We start from the raw sequence: 21550 nt of genomic DNA, 5'->3' as shown, positions 1-21550 counted from the left end.
ACTGTATCGGCGCTACCTCGTGCTCCCACGAGGAGGTTGAACAGTTTATCCACTACACTAACACCTTCCACCCCGACCTCAAATTCACCTGGACAGTCTCGGACTCCTCCCTCCCCTTCCTAGACCTTTCTGTTTCTATCTCAGATGACCGAATCAACACGGACATCTACTACAAACCGACCGACTCCCACAGCTACCTGGACTACACCTCCTCCCACCCCGCCCCCTGAAAAAACGCCATCCCATTCTCCCAATTCCTTCGTCTCCGCCGCATCTGCTCCCAGGAGGACCAGTTCAAAATACGCACAACACAGACGGCCTCCTTCTTCAAGGACCGTAATTTCCCCCCCGACGTGATCGACGATGCCCTCCACCGCATCTCCTCCACTTCCCGCTCCTCCGCCCTTGAGCCCCGCCCCTCCAACCGCCACCAGGACAGAACCCCACTGGTCCTCACCTACCACCCCACCAATCTCCATGTACAGCGCATCATCCGCCGTCACTTCCGCCACCTCCAAACGGACCCCACCACCAAGGATATATTTCCCTCCCCTCCTCTATCAGCTTTCCGTAGAGACCACTCCCTCCGCGACTCCCTTGTCAGATCCATACCCCCCACCAACCCAACCTCCACTCCCGGCACCTTCCCTTGCAACCGCAGGAGGTGCAACACTTGCGCCCACACCTCCCCCCTCACGTCTCTCCAAGGCCCCAAAGGAAACTTCCATATCCGCCACAGATTCACCTGCACCTCCACCCACATTATCTACTGCATCCGCTGCAGCCGGTGTGGCCTCCTCTATATTGGGGAGACAGGCCGCCTACTTGCGGAGCGATTCAGAGAGCACCTCTGGGCCACCCGGACGAACCAACCCAATCACCCTGTAGCACAGCATTTCAACTCCCCCTCCCACTCCACCGAGGATATGCAGGTCATTGGACTCATCCACCGCCAAACCACAACAACGCGACGGTCGGAGGAGGAGCGTCTTATCTTCCGACTGGGAACCCTCCAACCATAGGGGATGAACTTGGACTTCACCAGTTTCTTCATCCCCCCTCCCCCCACCTTGTCTCAGCCGAATCCCTCCAGCCCGGCACCGCCTTCCTGACCTGCAGTCTTCTTCTTGACCTCTCCGCCTCCACCCTACTCCGACCTATCACCCTCACCTTGACCTCTTTCCACCTATCACATTTCCAACGCCCCTCCTCCCTACCTTTTATCTTCTCCTGCTGAACACTCTCTGCTCATTCCTGAAGAAGGGCATGTGCCCGAAACGTCGATCTTCTGTTCCCTAGATGCTGCCTGACCTGCTGTGCTGTTCCAGCAATAAAGTTTCAACCAGAGGGGAGGCCATATTGGATTTGGTACTCGGTAATGAACCGGGACAAGTGGTGGGTTTGTTAGTGGGTGAACATTTTGGTGATGGTGACCACAATTCTGTGACTTTCACCTTGGTTATGGAGAGAGATAGGTGCGCACAACAAGGTAGATTTTATAATTGGGGGAAGGGAAATTACGATGCTGTAAGGCAGGATTTGAGGAGCATACGTTGGGAGCATAGGCTGTCAGGGAAGGATGTGGTGGAAAGATGGAACTTTTTCAAAGAGCAGATACGACAGGCAGGAAAGAAATGGTCGTGTGAGGGAGCCTTGGTTGACGAGAGAGGTTGAATGTCTGGTAAAGAGGAAGAAGGAGGCTTACATAAGGTTGAGGAAACAGGATTCAGACAGAGCAGTGGAGGGATACAGGATAGCCAGAAGGGACCTGAAGAAAGGGATTAGGAGAGCTAAGAGAGGGCATGAAAAATCGTTGGCGGATAGGATCAAGGATAACCCCAAGGCATTTTATGCGTATGTGAGAAACCTGAGAATGGCGAGAACGAGGGTAGGTCCGATCAAGGACAGTAGTGGGAGACTGTGTATTGAGTCGGAAGAGATAGGAGAGGTCTTGAACAAGTACTCCTCTTCAGTATTTACGAACGAGAGGGACCGTATTGTAGAAGAGGAGAGTGTGAAATTGACTGGTAAGCTAGAAGAGATACCTGTTAGGAAGGAAGATGTGTTGGACATTTTGAACAACTTGAGGATAGACAAGTCCCCCGGGCCTGACGGGATATATCCTAGGATTATGTGGGAAGCAAGAGAGGAAATTGCAGTACCGTTGGCAATGATCTTCTCGTCTTCACTGGCAACGGGGGTGGTACCAGGGGACTGGAGAGTAGCGAATGTTGTGCCCCTGTTCAAAAAAGGGAATAGGGATAACCCCGGGAATTACAGGCCTGTTAGTCTTACTTCTGTGGTAGGCAAAGTAATGGAAAGGGTACTGAGGGATAGGATTTATGAGTATCTGGAAAGACACTGCTTGATTAGGGACAGCCAGCACGGATTTGTGAAGGGTAGGTCTTGCCTTACAAGTCTTATTGAATTCTTCGAGGAGGTGACCAAGCATGTGGATGAGGGTAGAGCAGTGGATGTAGTGTACATGGATTTTAGTAAGGCATTTGATAAGGTTCCCCATGGTAGGATTATGCGGAAAGTCAGGAGGCATGGGATAGAGGGAAATTTGGCCAATTGAATAGAAAACTGGCTAACCGGTCGAAGGCAGAGAGTGGTGGTAGATGGTAAATATTCAGCCTGGAGCCCAGTTACAAGTGGAGTTCCGCAGGGATCAGTTCTGGGTCCTCTGCTGTTTGTAATTTTTATTAATGACTTAGATGAGGGAGTCGAAGGGTGGGTCAGTAAATTTGCAGATGATACGAAGATAGGTGGAGTTGTGGACAGTGAGGAGGGCTGTTGTCGGCTGCAGAGGGACTTAGATATGATGCAGAGCTGGGCTGAGGAGTGGCAGATGGAGTTCAACCCTGCCAAGTGTGAGGTTGTCCATTTTGGAAGAACAAATAAGAATGCGGAATACAGGGTTAATGGTAGGGTTCTTAGTCAGGTGGAGGAACGGAGGGATCTTGGGGTCTATGTACATAGATCTTTGAAGGTTGCTACTCAGGTGGATAGAGTTTGTAAGCAGGCCTATGGAGTATTATCGTTCATTAGCAGAGGGATTGAATTCAAGAGTCGTGAAGTGATGTTGCAGCTGTACAGGACTTTGGTTAGGCCACAGTTGGAGTACTGTGTGCAGTTCTGGTCGCCTCACTTTAGGAAAGATGTGGAAGCTTTGGAGAGGGTGCAGAGAAAATTTACCAGGATGTTGCCTGGAATGGAGAGGAAGTCGTACGAGGATAGGTTGAGAGTTCTCGGCCTTTTCTCGTTGGAACGGCGAAGGATGAGGGGTGACTTGATAGAGGTTTATAAGATGATCAGAGGAATAGATAGAGTAGACAGTCAGAAACTTTTTCCCCGGGTACAACAGAGTGTTACAAGGGGACATAAATTTAAGGTGAAGGGTGGAAGGTATAGGGGAGATGTCAGGGGTGGGTTCTTTACCCAGAGAGTGGTGGGGGCATGGAATGCGCTGCCCGTGGGAGTGGTGGAGTCGGAATCATTGGCGACCTTTAAGCGGCATTTGGATAGGTACATGGATGGGTACTTAATCTAGGTTAGAAGTTCGGCACAACATCGTGGGCCGAAGGGCCTGTTCTGTGCTGTATTGTTCTATGTTCTATGTTCTATGTTCTAAAATCTATCACCTCTCAATTTAAAGCTATGTCCCCTCGTGTTAGCCTTCACCATTCAAGGAAAAAGGCCAACCGATCTAATGCTGTGATTATCTTATACTTCTTGATTAAGTCACCTCGCAACCTTCTTCTCTCCAACAAAAACAGCCTCAGTTCCCTCAGCCTTTCCTCATAAGACCTTCCTTCCATACCAGGCAACATCCTAGTAAATCTCCTCTGAACCCTTTCCAAAGCTTCCACATCCTTCCTATAACGCAATGATCAGAACTGCACGTAGTACTCCAGGTGCGGCCATATCAGAGTGTTGTACAGCTGAAGCATGACCTTGTGGCTCCGAAACTCAATCCCCCTACCAATAAACGCCAACACACCATATGCCTTCTTAACGACCCTATCAACCTGGGCGGCAACTTTCAGGGATTTATGCACCAGGACATTGAGATCTCTCTGTTCATTTATACTGCCTAGAATTTTACCATTAGCCCAGTATTCTGCATTCTCGTTACTTCTTCTGAAGTGAACCCCCTCACACTTTTCCACATTAAACTCCATTTGCCACTTCTCAGCCCAGCTCTGCATCTTATCTATGTCCCTGTGTAACCCACAACATCCTTTGGCACTATCCACAACTCTGCCTACCTTAGTGTCATCCGTACATTTACTAACCCATCATTCTATGCCCACAATCCAGATCATTTATAAAAATGACAAACAGCAGTGGCCCCAAAACAGATCCTTGCGGCACACCACTGTTAACTGAGCTCCAGGATGAACATTTTCCATGAACCACCACCCTCTGTCTTCTTTCAGCTAGCCAATTTCTGATCCAAACAGCTAAATCACCTTCATATTTTGAAACTCCATATTTTGTGCAATAGCCTACCGTGTGGAACCTTATCAAACACTGTACTGAAGTCCATATACACTACAACAACTGCTTTACCTTCATCCACCTGTTTCGTCATCTTCTCGAAGAATTCAATATGGTTAGTGAGGCATAACCTACCCTTCACAAAACCATGTTGACTATCCGTAGTCAAATTATTCCTTTCCAGATGATTATAAATCCTATCTCTTATAACCTTTTCCAAAACCTTACTCACATCCAAAGTAATGCTCACTGGCCTATAATTACCAGGATTGTCCCAACTCCCTTTCTTAAACAATTTGTGATCCTCCAGTCTTCTGGCACTACTCCTGTTGACAATAATGACATAACGATCAAAGCCAACGGCTCTGCAGTTCTCTTCCCCAGAGAATCTGAGGATAAATCTTTTCCGGCCCAGAGGTCTTATCTATTTTCAGATAAATCTAGTGGGAAGGATTTTCCTGGCAAGGAACCAAGATATCAGTTAAAGTGTGTTTGCTTTAATGCAAGGAGTATCAGGAATAAAAGTGACGAACTTAGAGCATGGATCAGTACCTGGTGCTATGATGTTGTGGCCATAACAGAGACATGGGTTTCTCAGGAGCAGGAATGGTTGCTGGATGTTCCAGGGTTTAGAGCATTTAAAAAGAATAGGGAGGGGGAAAAAGAGGAAGGGGTGTAGCACTACTAATCAGAGAGGGTATCACAGCTATAGAAGCTTCCATTGTCGTGGAAGATCTGCCTACCGAGTCAGTATGGGTGGAAATTAGGAACAGCAAGGGAGCAGTCACCTCTTTAGGGGTTTACTACAGGCCCCCCAATAGCAGCAGAGAGATGGAAGAAAGCATAGCTCGGCAGATTTTGGAAAAGTGTGGACATAGGGTTGTTGTAATGGGGGATTTTAACTTTCCCAATATTGATTGGAACCTCCTTCGAGCAGAAGATTTGAATGGAGCTGTTTTTGTAAGGTGTGTTCAGGAGAGTTTCCTAACTCAGTACGTTGACAGGCCGACGAGGGGAGAGGCCATTCTAGACTTGGTGCTCAGCAATGAGCCGGGGCAGGTATCAGATCTTGTGGTGGGAGAGCAGTTTGGTGATAGTGACCACAACTGCCTCACACTCTACATAGCTATGGAGAAGGAGAGGATTAGGCAAAATGGGAGGATATTTAATTGGGAAGAGGAAACTATGATGCGATTAGACATGAGTTAGGAAGCATGGATTGGGAGCAATTGTTCCATGGTAAAGGCACGATAGACATGTGGAGACTGTTTAAGGAACAGTTGTTGCAAGTAATGAATAAATATGTCCCTCTAAGACAGGCAAGAAGTGGTAAGATAAAGGAACCTTGGATGACGAGAGCGGTGGAGCTTCATGTCAAAAGGAAAAAGGTAGCTTACGTAAGGTGGAGGAAGCTAGGGTCAAGCTCAGCTCTACAGGATTACAGGCAGGCGAGGAAGGAGCTTAAAAATGGTCTGAGGAGAGCCAGGAGGGGGCACGAGAAAGGCTTGGCAGAATGGATTAGGGAGAACACAAAGGCATTTTACACTTATGTGAGGAATAAGAGAATGGTCAAAGAAAGAGTAGGGCCGATCAGGGATAGCATAGGGAATTTGTGTGTGGAGTCTGAGGAGGTAGGGGAGGCCCTAAATGAGTTTTTTGCTTCTGTCTTTACGAAAGAAACAAACTTTGTAGTGAACGAAACCTTTGAAGAGCAGGTGTTCATGCTGAAATGGATAGAGATAGAGAAAGCTGATGTGCTGATAATTTTGTCAAACATTAAGATTGACAAGTCGCCAGGCCCGGACCAGATTTGTCCTCGGCTGCTTTGGGAAACGAGAAATGCAATTGCTTTGCCACTTGCGAAGATCTTTTCATCCTCGCTGTCCACTGGAGTCGTACCTGAGGACTGGAGAGAGGCAAATGTAATTCCTCTCTTCAAGAAAGGAAATAGGGAAATCCCCGGCAATTACAGACCAGTAAGTCTCACGTCTGTCATCTGCAAGGTGTTAGAAAGGACTCTGAGGGATAGGATTTATGACCATCTGGAAGAGCATGGCTTGATTAAATGCAGTCAACACGGCTTTGTGAGGGGCAGGTCATGCCTCACAAACCTTATCGAGTTCTTTGAGGATGTGACTAGAAAAATTGATGAGGGTCGAGCTGTGGATGTGGTGTATATGGACTTTAGCAAGGCATTTGATAAGGTTCTCCATGGTAGGCTCATTCAGAAGGTCAGGAGGATTAGGATTCAGGGGAACACAGCTGTCTGCATACAGAATTGGCTGGCCAACAGAAGACAGCGAGTGGTAGTAGAAGGAAAATATTCTGCCTGGAAGTCTGTGGTGAGTGGTGTTCCACAGGGTTCTGTCCTTGGGCCTCTATTGTTTGTAATTTTTATTAATGACTTGGATGAGGGGATTGAAGGATGGGTCAGCAAGTTTGCAGATGTCACAAAGGTTGGAGGTATCGTTGACAGTATAGAGGGCTGTTGTAGGCTGCAGCGGGACATTGATAGGATGCAGAGATGGGCTGAGAGGTGGCAGATGGAGTTCAACCTGGATAAATGCGACCTTTGGAAGGTCGAATTTGAAAGCTGAGTACAGGATTAAGGATAGGATTCTTGGTAGTGTGGAGGAACAGAGGGATCTTGGTGTGCAGGTACATAGATCCCTTAAAATGGCCACCCAAGTGGACAGGGTTGTTAAGAAAGCATATGGTGTTTTGGCTTTCATTAACAGGGGGATTGAGTTTAAGAGTCATGAGATCTTGTTGCAGCTCTATAAAACTTTGGTTAGACCGCACTTGAAATACTGCGTTCAGTTCTGGTCGCCCTATTATAGGAAAGATGTGGATGCTTTGGAGAGGGTTCAGAGGAGGTTTACCAGGATGCTGCCTGGACTGGAGGGCTTATTTTATAAGGAAAGTTGACTGAGCTCGGACTTTTTTCATTGGAGAAAAGGAGGAGAAGAGGGGACCTAATTGAGGTATACAAGGTAATGAGAGGCATAGATAGAGTCGATAGCCAGAGACTATTTCCCAGGGCAGAAATGACTAACTCGAGGGGTCATAGTCTTAAACTGGTTGGAGGAAAGTATAGAGGGGATGTCAGAGGCGGGTTCTTTACACAGAGAGTTGTGAGAGCATGGAATGCGTTGCCAGCAGCAGTTGTGGAGGCAAGGTCATTGGGGACATTTAAGAGACTACTGGACATGCATATGGTCACAGAAGTTTGAGGGTGCATACATGAGGATCAGAGGTCGGCACAACATCGTGGGCTGAAGGGCCTGTTCTGTGCTGTACTGTTCTATGTTCTATTTTCAGATCTTCCAAAATTGCTAAAACCTCCTCTTTGTCAACCTCAGTCCCATCTAATCTTGTAGCCTGTATCTCCGCATTCTCACTAACATTGCCCTTTTCCAATGTGAATACTGACAAACATTATTCATTAAGCTCTTCCCCTATGTCCTCAGATTCCACACACAACTTTCCACTGCTGTCTTTGATTGGCCCTAATCTTACTCATATACCTGGTATATAAATATATTCCTGATATAACTATCGAAGGCTTTAGGGTTTTCCTTGATCCTATCCACTAACAACTTCTCATGTCCCCTCCTGGCTCTTCTTAGCGCTCTCTTTAGATCTTCTCTGGCCAACTTATAACTCTCAAGCCCCCAATGGGTCAAATGGCCTCCTCGGAAATATTAAATTCAGGAGTGACACTTAAATCAGAATCTTCTGACTGAGAAGTAAAGAGAGGTATCCTCCAAGGTTCTGATTCCAAAAGACATTACACAGGAACCGTCATTAAATCACGCTCTCAGAAAACAAAATGGAAAGAGTCATTTCCAGATCTAATTCTGTTTTTGTTCAGCAAATAAGCTGCACACAGCCATTGTTCAGATATTGTACACTCAGGAGAATGAGCTTTTATTGACTGACGCTGTCTTCACTTTTTCTCATTGTTGCCTGAGTGACAATCCATTCACCACCGACATTTTATTAACCTCAATAATTTGACTCTAATTCTCTATGATCTAATCTGCAAATCTAGACCATGTCGCAACCCTGCTCTGCAGTAACCATTGACAAACACTGTCATTTTGGGAGGACCTCCGTAATCTCAAAGAGCCTCACACTCCCTCACTCTCTCTCACACAGACTCTCTCTCTCTGTCCTTTACTCTCTCTGTCCCTCGGTCTGATTGACACTCTGTCTCACTGACCCTCGACCTCTCTGTCTATCTGTATTTTCTGGTCTCCTTTTTTTTGTCCTTCCCTCTGTTATTCTGAGCTTTATCTCATTCAGAGAGAGAGAGAGACAAGAGAGGGGTTACACTGAGTGACCCTGCTCTTAACCCTAGACTCCATTTGTGACTGCTGCCTGTTCATTCATATACAACTTCTCTGTCCTTGAGCTCGGAGTAAATCAATGTTACCCTTTCCAAATTGAACAGATTACATTAAGGTGCCAATTCCAGAACTCATTACACAATCTGAATTAAGATGATTAGTGGTAAGCACAGTCTGAGGGTCCAGTGGGATTTCTGTTTCTTTCATAGATTCATTCCGTTGGTGAATGTCAGATGGTGAATGATGTGCAGCTCCATGTGTGTGGAGTACAGTTTCGGCAGGGGAATGTGAGAGGGTGTGGGGGACTGCAGTGATGTGGCACCTGGGAGTTCATGTGGAACAGAACAAATTGACCTAGCAATACCCTCAGCCCAGGAACAAGGGCACGATCAAATCCGATCCCATCCTGCACGGGAACCTGCAACCCCATAGAGCAAAATTTTAACAAGACAGGTCCCTCTGAGCTGGTCACAGTGTTGACCAGAAATCGCAGCTCAAACGAGAGAGAAACATACAATCTCTACCAACCATCCCTATTCATTATTTCAATTATACTGTCACCCTGCCTCAAAACACCAACAATCACTGTGATATGGCATGGTTTAATGGGGAGCTTTACTCTGTATGTAACCCTGTGCTGTCCCTGTCCTGGGAGTGTTTGATGGGGGACAGTGTAGAGAGAGTTTCAGTCTGTATCTAACCGCATGCTCTCCTGCCCTGGGAGCATTTGATGGGGATAATGTAGATCTGCACTCTGGCTGTTCACATGTTGATGTCAAAGTCGAATTTATAAAAGAGTTGTAATTGGTGATTTACACCAAAGTATTTTTAGTTCAGAGTCTGATGACGGATGACGCTGACAATATCTGTGTGCAGAGGTTGCCTGACCACCTGAGTATCTCCATGTTTTCTTTATTGAATCCTTTGAGCAGGGATCGATTTGCATCTCAAATCAGGTCAGTCGGTGTAAGGGGAAAATGCTCCAAATGCATTGATCATTGACATGGGTGAGTATAACTGAGAAACACCAGAGGATAGATAGGTGCAGAAAGAGAGAAAGCTATCTTAAAGCAGCAGGAACTCAGATTAAAGACTGAAGAATGATGAACAGCACGTTTATAATGAAAGCAGCTCTCCATTGTTTAGTCCCTGGTCGTTACACTGTGGTAACAAACACAGAAATTAAGATGATTAGTGGTAAGCACAGTCTGAGGGTCCAGTGGGATTTCTGTTTCTTTCATAGATTCATTCCGTTGGTGAATATCAGATGGTGAATGATGTGCAGCTCCATGTGTGTGGAGTACAGTTTAGGCAGGGGAATGTGAGAGGGTGTGGGGGACTGCAGTGATGTGGCACCTGAGAGTTCATGTGGAACAGAACAAATTGCTGGAGAAACTCAGGAGGTCTGGCAGCATCTGTGGAGAGAGAAACTGAGTAATATGTCGATGGGTAAAAAATGTTTTCCTCAAATTCCCTCAACTTCCTGACCCTTCGTTGTAAAACAATAACCCCTCTTTATTGACCCTAGTTTAAGTGCTAATGAATTTTGCTACTTGTTTTCAGAAAGCTTTGTTTTATAATAAACAAATTATTTTTAATTTTGTTAAAGGACTTTGTATTATTAAAAAAATTCCCTTTCATTGTGGATAGGAATATAAAAAGAGACACAATTGACCATTTTGGTGACTGAATCAACACCTTTACCCCTATGGTAGTGGGGCTTGGTTACCTATACATTCCTCAATCTAAATTCTTCACAACATTCCACTGGCCTATACTGTGTACCTCATCAACCCCCAGTGTGGTCTCAGAGTAGCCCACTGTATCCTGGGATGGCGAGTGTATCCCGATGCACCCTGGTATACTCCAGTGTATCCAATGTTTCCTGACACATCCTGTTCGATGGCTGACTCCATGTGTTGAGATAACCTGAGAGGGGAGGAGGAGTGAACGGTGGATAAGTGAGAAGTTAGAGGACGAGAGAGGGGCTGGAGGATGAGGGAGTTTCTGAAGGAAGAATGAGTCCTGGTAGATGCGTGAGCCCCGGAGGATAAGTGAGTGACTGGAGGACGAGTGAGAGACTGGAGGGTGCTCACTGTGAACTGTGATGGGATGAGTGAGAGCTGAAATCAACATCAGATTAATAATGGCTGCTCTGCTCCTGACAATTCACATTGCTCTAGTTGCTATAGTTGCTGTTAAATTGATACTCTGAAATTAACTGAAGCAAGGAGCTGACAGAATTTAATAAAACTACCAGAGCTGCGGAAACAACAATCTTACCCATGATAGAATGAATTTAAATTCCACATCTTCCCTGCTGCTCCCCTCCCAGCTGGGGCTTGATTCAATTTTACTGATGGATCAGCTGAATTGATTTGAGAGTTTAATAAATTTACAGAGGTTCTGATTGCAAATGCTGTTCTCAGATTTGTTTGGGATTGTTTACTGGAGTAGATTTGTATTTCTCCAGGTCATAGGCTCCCATGCGAAACAATAGATTTTCAATTACCCTGTAGCTACACACACGCCTATTACAGACCCACCATGACAAACTCACCTGTTACACACTCATCCCTGATACACCCACTATGACACATCAACATGTTACAAACCTATTTGTTACACATCTGCCTGTTCCACAGCTATCTATTGTACAGCTGTCTATTACACACCTGTCTGTACACACCCACCCATTACACATTGCTACTTACACTCTTGTCCATTACACACCTGTCCAGATTGTCACACAGTCATTTGGTACACCAAATGTTATACACCCATCCATTATATACTCACCCATTACACACTCACTAATTATATACCCAACATTACAAACTCACCCATTGTATAACTGACCATTACAGAGTTAACCTTTATACAGTGTTCTTTTACACTCATATACAAACCATAACACTGCCATCACGCTCAATCTGCACATATAGAAATCACACACATGCTTGCACATGGATGTGTGGCTCACAACTGTGTGTTAGAGTGGATATATTAGGTATGTATAGTGTGGATGTGTCCATTGTGCACACAAGCCCAGGTAGTCAGTGAGTGGAATTTGAAGACGTATAACATATTGACATACAGGCCCTTCAGTCCTCAATGTTGTGCCGACCTGCAAAATTAATCTGATGCCCATCTAACCTATACTGTTCCATTATTATCCATATGTATGTCCAATGCCCATTTAAATGCCCTTAACATTGGTGAGGCAGAGGTGGGTACTGCAGATGATGGAGATTAGAGTCAAGATTAGAGTGGTGCTGGGAAAGCACAGCAAGTCAGGCAACATTCGTGGACCAGGAAAATCAATGTTTCGGGAAAAAGCCCTTAACATTAGTGAGTCTACTACTGTTGCAGGCGACCGTTCCACGCCCTACTACTCTGAGTGAAGAAACTATCCCTGATATCTGTCCTAAATCTATCACCCCTCAATTTAAAGCTATGTCCCCTTGTGTTGGCCTTCACTATCCGAGGAAAAGATGAGGGAGCTCCTAGTGTTAGACTGGTATTACAGACTCTCCCTTCCCTTGAGGGAGCTCCTGGTGTTAGACTGGGATAACAGACTCCCCCTTCCCTCGATGGACCTCCTGGTGTTAGACTGGGATAACAGACTGTCCCTTCCCTTGAAGGAGCTCCTGGTGTTAGACTGGGATAACAGACTCTCACTTCCCTCAAGGGAGCTCCTGGTGTTAGACTCGGATAACAGACTCTACCTTCCTGATGGACTCCTGGTATTAGACTCTGGGATAACAGACTCTCCCTTCCCTCGAGGGAGCTCCTGGTGTTGATCTGGGATAACAGACTGTCCCTCCCCTTGAAGGGGCTCCTGGTGTTAGACTGGGATAACAGACTCTCCCTCCCCTCAAAAGCTGGTTTCCTCTCTGATGTGTTTTCTTTGATCAGGGCCCTGTGCTCTTAATTGTGTCCATGAAGGGATTTGTAAATTAGCATGTGGTTACTCCACCTGTGATGTGGAAATCACTCTCTGCTTGTAGCAGATGGCCTAACCAATTTGTGATGAATAAAACCTGATGTTAATGATTCTCCCTGATCGGTCTACAGCAGTCCCTTGGGAAAGCGCTATGTGAGCCAGATGCTAATTCAAAGTAAAAATAACCTAGAGATATAAATGGGTTGCAGTTTGTTGTATGACAATTCCCACCTCTTCCCTGCACATAGTCACAATCACTGATTATGTCTGCTGGTGTAGCTCCTCAGTCTTTACTCCCCAGGACAGTCACTGGTTGTCACTGGGGCCGTTTGTCAGACCCACTCTGCTGCAGGATGTCGAGGTCTGCACCAACTGCAAAACGTCAGCTAGCCATCCTTGCTCCTGACTCACTGACATCCTGTTCACCCTGTACCCACTGATACAGTTCCCACGACAACAAAGCCTGGGCTTGCTGCAGATATACTTCCTGGTGTCTATCTGGGAGGATGGGGAGAAAGCAGGAATAATGGTATTGGGATTGAGGGTTAGCCCTGATCATATTGAATGGTGCAGGAGGCTTGAGGGGCCAAATGGCCTACTCCTGCTCCTGGTTACTATATTTCTGTGACCTACCCTTCCCTATTGCTGTAATCTCCACTGGGTAAACAACTCTCCCCGGATCTTTGTGATTCAGCAAAGCCAGACACTCGTGGATCCCTGTGGGTTGTTGCGGGATGACTGGGAGCTGTGCCTCCAGCTTTCTGGTCTGTAATTTCTTGGATTCACTCTGCCCCTCTCCCTCTTTCCAGTGTTCCAGAAAACCTACCACTTTGAACACCTGTCCAAATATCAGACCATCAATCCTGGTTCAATGGAGAGTGCAGGAGGGTATGCCAGGAGCAACACCATACATACCTGAAGATGAGGTGTCAACCTGGTCAAGCTACCAAACAGGACTACTTGCATGCCAAACATTATAAGCAGCAAGTAATAGAGCTAAGTGATTCAACCAACCAATGGATCAGACTTAAGCTCTGCAGCCCTGCCAGATTCAGTCATGAATGGTGGTGAATAATTAAACAAGCCACTGGAGGAGGATGCTGCACAAATATCCCCATCCTCAATTTTGGAAGAGCCTAACACATGAGTGCAAAAGATAAGGCTGAAGCATTTGCAGCAATCTTCAGTCAGAATGCCAAGTGAGTAATCCACCTCAGTCTCCTCCAGTGGTTCCCCAGTGTCATAGATACCAGTTCTGAATGTAGGTTTGCTCGAGGAGCTGGAAGGTTCATTTTCAGACGTTTCGTCACCATACTAGGTAAAATCTTCAGTAAGCCTCCGGACAAAGCACTCCTGATGACGCCTGCTTTCTATTTATATGTTTGGGTTGGTGATGTCATTTCCTGTGGTGATGTCATTTCCTGTTTTTTTTCCTCTGGGTGGTAAATCGGGTCCAAGTCAGTGTGTTTGTTGATAGAGTTCCGGTTGGAATATAGAACATAGAAGAATACAACGCAGTACAGGCCCTTTGGCCCTCGATGTTGCGCCGATCCAAGCCCACCTAACCTACACTAACCCACTATCCTCCATATGCCTATCCAATGCCCGCTTAAATGCCCATAAAGAGGGAGAGTCCACCACTGCTACTGGCAGGGCATTCCATGAACTTACGACTCGCTGAGTGAAGAACCTACCCCTAACATCTGTCCTATACCTACCACCCCTTAATTTAAAGCTATGCCCCCTCGTAATAGCTGACTCCATACGTGAAAAAAGGTTCTCATGGTCAACCCTATCTAAACCCCTAATCATCTTGTACACCTCTATCAAGTCACCCCTAAATTTCTTTTCTCCAATGAAAACAGCCCCAAGTACCTCAGCCTTTCCTCATACGATCTTCCTACCATACCAGGCAACATCCTGGTAAACCTCCTCTGCACCCGTTCCAGTGCCTCCACATCCTTCCTATAGTATGGCGACCAAAACTGCACACAGATGCGGCCGCACCAGAGTCTTATACAACTGCAACATGATCTCAGGACTCCGGAACTCAATTTCTCTACCAATAAAAGCCGTATGCCTTCTTCACCGCACTATTTACCTGGGTGGCAACTTTCAAAGATCTGTGTACATGGACACCAAGATCCCTCTGCTCATCCACACTACCAAGTATCCGACCATTAGCCCAGTACCCCACCTTTTTGTTACTCTTGCCAAAGTGAATCATCTCACACTTGGCTACATTGAACTCCATTTGCCACCTTTCTGCCCAGTTCTGCAGCTTATCTATATCCTGCTGTAACCTGCCACATCCTTCCTCACTGTCAACAACTCCTCCGACTTTCGTATCATCCGCAAACTTGCTCACCCAACCTTCTAACCCCTCCTCCAGGTCATTTATAAAAATGACAAACAGCAATGGTCCCAAAACAGATCCTTGCGGAACACCACTAGTAACAGCACTCCAAGATGAACCGTTACCATCAACTACTACCCTCTGTCTTCTTCCAACCAGCCAATTCCTAATCCAAACCTCCAACTCACCTTCAATGCCATACCTCCGTATTTTTTGAAGTAGCCTACCATAGGGAACCTTATCAAACGCCTTACTAAAATCCATATACACCACATCTACCGCTTTCCCCTCGTCCACCTCCTTAGTGAGGCACGACCTGCCCTTCACAAAACCATGCTGACTATCCTTGATCACATTATTCCTATCCAGATGTGCATAAATCCTATCCCTTACAATTCTCTCTAAGACTTTGCCCACAACAGAAGTGAGACTCACCGGCCTATAGTTACTAGGGTTATCCCTACTCCCCTTCTTGAACAAGGGAACCACATTTGCTACCCTCCAGTCTTCTGGCACTATTCCTGTAGACAACGAGGACATAAAAATCAAGGCCAATGGCTCTGCAATCTCCTCCCTTGCTTCCCAGAGAATCCTAGGATAAATGCCATCAGGCCCAGGGGACTTATCTATTTTCACCCTTTCCAGAATTTCCAACACCTCTTCCCTACATACCTCAAAGCCATTCATTCTACTTAATTGTGACTCAGTATTCACATCGGCAACAATGTCCTGTTCCTGAGTGAATACTGACGAAAAGTATTCATTCAGTGTCTCCCCAATCTCTTCAGCCTCCACACGCAACTTCCCACTACTATCCTTGACTGGACCTATTCCTACCCTAGTCATTCTTTTATTCCTGACATACCTATAGAAAGCCTTAGGGTTTTCCCTAATCCTACCAACTAAGGACCTTTCATGTCCCCTCCTTGCTGCTCTTAGCTCTCTCTTCAGATCCTTCCTGGCTACCTTATAACTCTCAATCGCCCCAATTGAACCTTCACGCCTCATCTTTACATAGGCCGCCCTCTTCCATTTAACAAGGGATTCCAATTCCTTATTAAACCACGGCTCCCTTACACGACCCTTTCCTCCCTGCCTGAGAATGCTATGCTTCTAGGAATTCTCGTGTGTTTGGCTTGTCCTAGGATGGATGTGTTGTCCCAGTTGAAGTGGTGTCCTTCCTTATCTGTATGTAAGGATACTAGTGAGAGAGGGTCATGTCGTTTTGTGGCTAGTTGATGTTCATGTGTCCTGGTAGCTAGTTTTCTCCTATTTATCCAGTGTAGTGTTTGTTATAGTCCTTACAGTTTGTAAGCTAATGAACTTGAAAGACCCTGTGCAGACAACAAGCAAAACTAATGTCATTTACAAAGTACCAACTTGGGCACAGGGAGATTCCAGGAACAAGACTGACACAACAGGCTGAGGAATGTTGATGGAACTGTCTCCAGTTTCTGTACCCAAGTGGCCATGGGATCCTTCATGTCTATTCGCCAGGACTGTGGGAAATCAGGTGGAAAATACATTTGCAATCTGTTTTCACATAGATTCCACAGGGAGCTGTTTCCTGGACAGTGCTGGGAGCCCATTGAACCCACTGCTGACAGTGTTGCCTACAGTCTTGTACATTAACCTCTCCAGCCCAACCGCCATAGAACACATGCTTCACATGGATCGTTGCATTTTGCTCTCTGTTCTTGATTGTCCCGGGTCAGTTCTTAATGATCCAGTCAGGTCCATATAGGATTCAGACTGTGATTGGTCACTCCAACATTATCGTTGCTACTCTGCCTCTGAGACCAGGAGAACAGGATTCAAATAGTCATTCCCATTGGTTCAGATCACTTCCTGATGTCACCTATTAGACATAATGCCATTGAATCAAATCGCTCTCATTGGATCAAATCACTCCCCAGTCACTCCCATTGGACACAATATCAGTGGACCCAAACCTCTTCCCATTAACTTCTGATATACACATATCCAATATCTGAACCCTTTCTTGTAAGTTATTTCCACAGATTGACTAGAAATCTGCTGTTTATTAATAATTATTATGTTTGGTGTTTGACACTGGCTGGATAGCAAGTGTAATGAGATTTTTCTCTCTCTGTTATTGCTGCTACCTGGATATACGGAGATTGCTATTTGCTCACTGGTATCACTGCCATCTCCCCGGTAGCTCCTTTGTTCAGTGAATGGTGTAACCATTGTCCTCCTGAGCTCAGGCACTGACCAAAAGTCTGCGCAGCTCACTCAGTGTCAGTATTTCAGAAGCTGGGACCGAGGCAGGAACAGGCTGCTCTGATGAGTAAGGTAAAAACAACGACTGCAGATGCTGGAAACCAGATTCTGGATTAGTGGTGCTGGAAGAGCACAGCAGTTCAGGCAGCATCCAAGGAGCAGCTCTGATGAGTGTTCAGTTCGTGGGGATGAGCCAACACTGGGTTGGAAACAATCTGACTGCAGACTCTCTGAATCTTTTACAACAATCTTCACAAAACAAACAAAAAATAGCTTTGGTTTTAATAGGAAGATTAAAACAATCTGTTGCTGGTTGTGATACGCAGTCTGTTTGGGGTTATGATTTAGAGATGCCGGTGTTGGACTGGGGTGTACAAAGTTAAAAATCACACAACACCAGGTTATAGTCCAACAGGTTTAATTGGAAGCACACTAGCTTTCGGAGCGTCGCTTCTTCATCAGGTGGAAGTGGAGGGCTCAATCCTAACACAGAATTTATAGCCTATATAGCGATGCTCCGAAAGCTAGTGTACTTCCAATTAAACCTGTTGGACTATAACCTGGTGTTGTGTGATTTTTAACTTTGTTTGGGGTTAGGTGATGTTTGTGCAGTGTCAGTTCAGTGTGATCTCTGAGCTGAACGTTATTGCACGCCAATTTACATTGACAAAGATGGTCCCAGCACCCGAGAGGTGAAAGCAATTGGGAAAGTCTGCCCAGTATTGGGTTCTTTGCTTAGGAAAAGAGGAGACTGAGGGAGGCCAGACGGAGCTCTTTCAGATTCTGAAGGTGAAGCTGTTTCCTCTTCAACAGGAAATTAAACCAGAGGCTGCAGATGTAAGAAACTGGATGAACACTGAAGGCGGTCAGATAGTATGATGTGGTGAAGTAACAAGGAGATAACAGGAGGAGAAACCATCAAACAGCAGATAGGCTGAATGGCCTCTTTAGTTCTGGATGGCTGTTAACATTATTGACAACTGGTTAGGCTCTTTAAACTGGGGTGCTGTGTGACAATTTAATCAATTTTATTCATTAATTTCTAGAAACATTAAACAGGAATGGGAATAGGCCATTTGGCCCTTGAAGCTGCTTCACCATTCAGTGGCATCATGGCTAATCATCCAACTCAATCTCCTAATCCCTTTGATCCCTTTATCCCAAAGAATAGATAGGATTATATAGATATTAACTGGAAACCACAAGGTGTGGTTAAAACTAAACTGTTTTCACTGGTTGGAGAATCCAGAACGAGGGGCATAGTCTGAGAATTAGGGCCAGACCGTTCAGGAGAGATGTTAGGAAACACTTCTACACACAAAGGGTGGTAGAGGTTTGGAACTCTTTTCCATAAATGACAGTGGATGCTGGAACGTTGTTAACTTTAAATCTGAGATAGATGCATTTTTGTTAAAGTATTAAGGGATCTAGGCCAAGGGGAGGTATATGGAGTTAGGCCATAGATCAGCCATGGTCTCACTGAATGGCCTACCCTTGTTTCTATGTTCCTGTGAATGCATTTTGAAAATATTCAGTGTTTTGGCCTCAACCACTTTCTGTGGTAGCAAATTCCACAGGCTCCCCACCCTCCTCATCTCACTCTGAAATGACCTATCCTGTATCCTTAGACTGGCCAAATTCCTCAACACTCAATAGTGAAGAACTCAAGGCTCTTACACTGCTGTCCACGAACCATCCATGTCGAACCACGAGTCACGGCACCATATGAAGATCCAGACCCCCCCACCACAAGAGGGGCCTATCAGTTTCGAAATCGATCAAAAGAATGAATAGGAGGATATGGTCTGTTTAAAGCAAGGTTCCCAGTTTAATGAAATAAGGCAGCCTGGCACAGATTTGTCCGGTAACCAGGTTAAAGCTTCTGTGTTCCGTGCAGAAATTGCGCAATTACATTTGAACAGTAAGCAATTTTTATATGTTTTTAAGAGATAGTACAGCCTTAATTACAAGGAAAGACCAATCAAATGTAATTAAGTCACATGATTGACAGCAGGTTAATCCAATGATATTTCCTGGGAAATGGTTTTATCTGACTCACATCATCATCTCATACTGGCAGTTCAAGGTTAGTTTGAGTGGTCAGTTAATGTCTTATGATTCATTTTATGAAGATTCCATTGTCTGCTTTATCTTCTAATTCAGCTAACTCAGCAAAACAGAAATGCAGGTTCACAGTGTCAAATCATAATTTGAAGCCATTTTGTTGTGTTATTTTAAATTGAAAAGCCATTTTGTGGTTAATAAAAGCTTATATATACTTGTTGCTCCTGACAACAGCCTAAATTCAAATTTTAAATCCTCAACGAGGCCCCACTGGATTCTGAAAGTTTGGGCCCTGATCCTGCAAATACCTCCCACACCCTCACTGTGTCCCCCTCCCAGTCTTCGTGAGGCAGCAGCTGCTAACCTTCTCATTAAAAACTGTCAGAAAACTTCTGAAACCTTAGCGAGAAATGATGATATAGAAATGGTTACAACATGTCACTGCAAACGGTCAGACCTGAATAGAGAGAGGGAGGGAGAGAGACAGAGGCAGAGAGAGAAAAATACAGAGAGACAGTGAGAGAGGGAGGGAGGGAGAGAGTGAAAGAGAGGGAGAGATTGCCAAGAGTTGAGCTTTGACGTGATCAGGCAATCTGTTTACAGGGAGTGGGCAGCAGATGTCTGATTCTGAGCAGCAGGACATCGTGAGAGTGAGACGCACCACACACACACGCACACACTTTTACTACAAGGATGAATGAATGATTCAAGGTGCTGATGGGCTGTCTTGCCCAAAACGTCAATTCCCCTGCTCCTTGGTTGCTGCCTGATCTGCTGTGCTTTTCCAGCACCCCACTCTCGAGTCTAAGGGAGAGCCAATGGAGGAGGCAGCCTTGCACTGCAGACCTAAACTCACTGCAATACCGTGGGGGGGGGGGGGGGGGTGGACAGGAGGACAGAAAGGGGCAGTGGCAAGTCTGACCTCCCTGCCCCAGAACCGTGGGGTGGGTCTCAGGAATGGGGGCTCAGTTGGAATTTTGTGATTGACAGGTTTCGGTGAAAAAGTTGCCCCTTAGGTCTCTTTTATATCTTTCCATTCTCACCATAAACCTATGCCCTCTAGTTCTGGTTTCCCGTCTGCCTCCAACGCTCCAGGGAAAACAAGCCCTAGCCTATTCAACCTGTCCCTATAGCTCAAATTCTCCAACCCTGGCAACATCCTTGCAAATCTTTTCTGAACCCTTTCAAGTCTCACAATATCTTTCCAATCAAAAGGAGACCAGAATTGCACACAATATTCTTACAGTGGCCTAACCAGTGTCCTGTACAGCCTCAACATGACCTCCCACCTCCTGTACTCAATACTCTGACCAATAAAGGAAAGCATACCAACCGCTGCCTTCACTATCCTATCTATCTGCGACTCCACTTTCAAGGAGCTATGAACCTGCACTCCAAGGTGTCTTTGTTCAGCAACACTACCTACCACGCCTTACCATTAAATCCTGCTAAGATTTGCAACACTCCCTACCACTCCTTACCATTAAATCCTGCTAAGGTTTGCTTTCCCAAAATGCAGCACCTCACATTTTTCTGAATTAAACTCCATCTGCCACTTCTCAGCCCATTGGCCCATCTGATCGAGATCCCGTTGTAATCTGAGGTAACCTTCTTTACTGTCCATTACACCTCCAACCTTACATAACATTATACAGTTTGTCTGAATACTCTCTGTGCCTGATATCCCTCAGTACTGACCTTCCAACAGTGTAATGCTCCCTCAGCATTGACCCTCTGGCAGTGCGACGCTCACCTAGTTCTGACCCTCTGATAGTGCAGCACTCCCTCAGTACCTAGCCTCTGACAGTGCGGCGCACCCTCAGCACTGACCCTCAGACATTGTGGTGCTCCCTCAGCTCTGACCCTCTCACAGTGTGGCGCGCCCACAGCACTGACCCTCTGACAGTGCAGCACTCCCACAGCGCTCTCGGCACTGACCCTCCAATAATGTGACACTCGCTCTGTACTGACCCTCTGACAGTGCAGCACTCCCTTAGTACTGACCCTCTGACAGTGCAGTGCCCCCTCAGAACTAACTGTCTGACAGTGTGGCACTCCCTCAGCACTGACCCTCTGACAGTGCTA

This window comes from Chiloscyllium plagiosum, unplaced genomic scaffold, assembly GCF_037043375.1.
Source record: "Chiloscyllium plagiosum isolate Xiang-an unplaced genomic scaffold, Cpla_swu_hap1 HiC_scaffold_21, whole genome shotgun sequence".
Classification (NCBI taxonomy): Eukaryota; Metazoa; Chordata; class Chondrichthyes; order Orectolobiformes; family Hemiscylliidae; genus Chiloscyllium; species Chiloscyllium plagiosum.
The sequence above is the reverse complement of the archived record's forward strand: the minus strand, read 5'-3'. Positions refer to the sequence as shown.